The sequence below is a fragment of the Henckelia pumila genome, chromosome 3, assembly GCF_033568475.1.
Source record: "Henckelia pumila isolate YLH828 chromosome 3, ASM3356847v2, whole genome shotgun sequence".
Lineage (NCBI taxonomy): Eukaryota > Viridiplantae > Streptophyta > Magnoliopsida > Lamiales > Gesneriaceae > Henckelia > Henckelia pumila.
The window spans coordinates 135161479-135163489 of NC_133122.1; positions in this window are offsets into that span (position 1 = coordinate 135161479).

Here is a 2011-nt window from a genome sequence, read left to right on the forward strand (position 1 = left end):
ATTTTCACAATATATCTCATGACTTAGCGTGAACATGTGTTTTTGAGATGTTATTCCGGTGACATGTACCTCAAGCTGAATCCGTTTCACGAATGCAAGATGACTTAATTAACACTTTGGTGCAAGTATCCCTCTCATGTACGCCACCCTCCTAGTTATATCTAGCATTCACGAATCCCTCGAACGTTTCAAATAAAATATGGCTTAGTGTGTTTCAAGGTCAAATACTATGACTGGCAAGGATGTATAAGTGATCCATATTTTGCGTGCACCGCCGTATTTTGCACCCAACTTTCTTCAACTCCATACATTCCCCCTGATATTTAGCCTTGAATTTGGTTGGATTAGGATTTCAATCCCTATTTCTAAGGCCTCCCCTCACCTTACGGTCTCTTTCTTTTCTTTTATTCTTTTTTTCGGATTTCTTTTTGCAAGAAACCACGTTTCAATAGGTGCACATATGGATAAATCTCTTTTTGTAATTTTTGAATTCGAAGGGTTAATAGCAGCGTAGGGCTTAATGATGGTGTCACAACAAATTTTAGTCTCTGAAATTTTGGAACAAATATAGTAGAACCAAGGAAATGTGCCGAGATCACATAAGTGTTACTAGTGTGTTATAAGAAATCACATGATTACATTTTGAGTACACTAAACACCTAGTACCATGCAATAGTCAAGTAAGCACAAATTCATCACTTTTGGTATAATTCACCAGTTTAACAATTGTTCATAGAAGTAATCACGGTACAACTAGAGGCTTCTCAATTCAACTCAAGGGCACACAAAAATGTATATCCAATCTCAATATATGTGTGCATTCTTCATATTCATCATAGGCGTATGCTACCATTTTATCATCCGAATTTGACATAATTTGACGCATGCACGAAGACTAAACTAAACAGATGAACTCAAAAGTAATTAAACCCCATCCTCATATTAGACTGAAGCATTGTCCCCAATGTTATAAACACAAAATCAATGCATAAAGTGACCACAAAAGAAAAAAATGCAATAAAGACGAAACACAATGAAAAAAATAAGAATGAACGAAAGAAAAATAATAAAATAAATAAATAATCCCCTGGTTAATTGCCATCATCCTTGTAGTGACCCGAATCCCAAATTAGCAATTAATTGGCAATTAATGAAGTCATCATGTTTAGAATGAGTAAAATATGATTAAGGGATTTTCAGATAGGTCTAAGGAGTTGAAAAATGGATTCAAAACACTCGAAAATTGGTCAGAAGGTCTTAAGCCCTCGGGGAGATCGGATGGTCCGAACTCCTGGATTGAAGGATCCAAAGAGGTGGAGTTCGGAAGGTTGATTTGGGTTCGGAAGCTACGAAGGGATTGGACAATCCGAACTCCAGATCAGACGATCCAAACTTAGCAAGGGACAGGTGTGCAGTGTGCATGGAACTTAGTGAACACATGTAGTAAGAGATCGAATGATCCGATCGAGGGATCGGATGAGCCAAACTCTCTCAGCCAGGTGTCCAAGATGAGATCATCAAGATGACATCAGTTGGAAAGATCGGACGATCCGAAGTGCGAGATCGTACCGCCCGATGTGTTGTTTGGACATATGTCAAGTATTGATTACACGTGGCGATCGAGGGAGATCGGACGATCCAAAGGTGCAGATCGGATCGTCCGATCGCGGCTTATTTATAGAGGGTTTGAGAGCCATCATTATTGCTCATTTCCAATTCCTTTATTTCCATATTAGTGTATTTATGGTATTTTTAGCCATCCAGGTGGAGTCTGCAAGTTTGCTAGGGGTCTCCGAGGTGGTAGTTTAATTGTGCCCAAGTTGTGAGGCCATCGCCATCGGCGGGCTGACGACGGACGTATGTATAAATTTGGATCCCTAGTAGCTTTAGGGAGTATCATTTAGCTTAGTTAAGGTCTTTAGACCAATATTAGTGACTCGGATAATATTGTCTTGTAGGCTTGGATCTAGACTTGTGATTCTAGAGATTCTGGTTTTGAGGTACGTAAGTA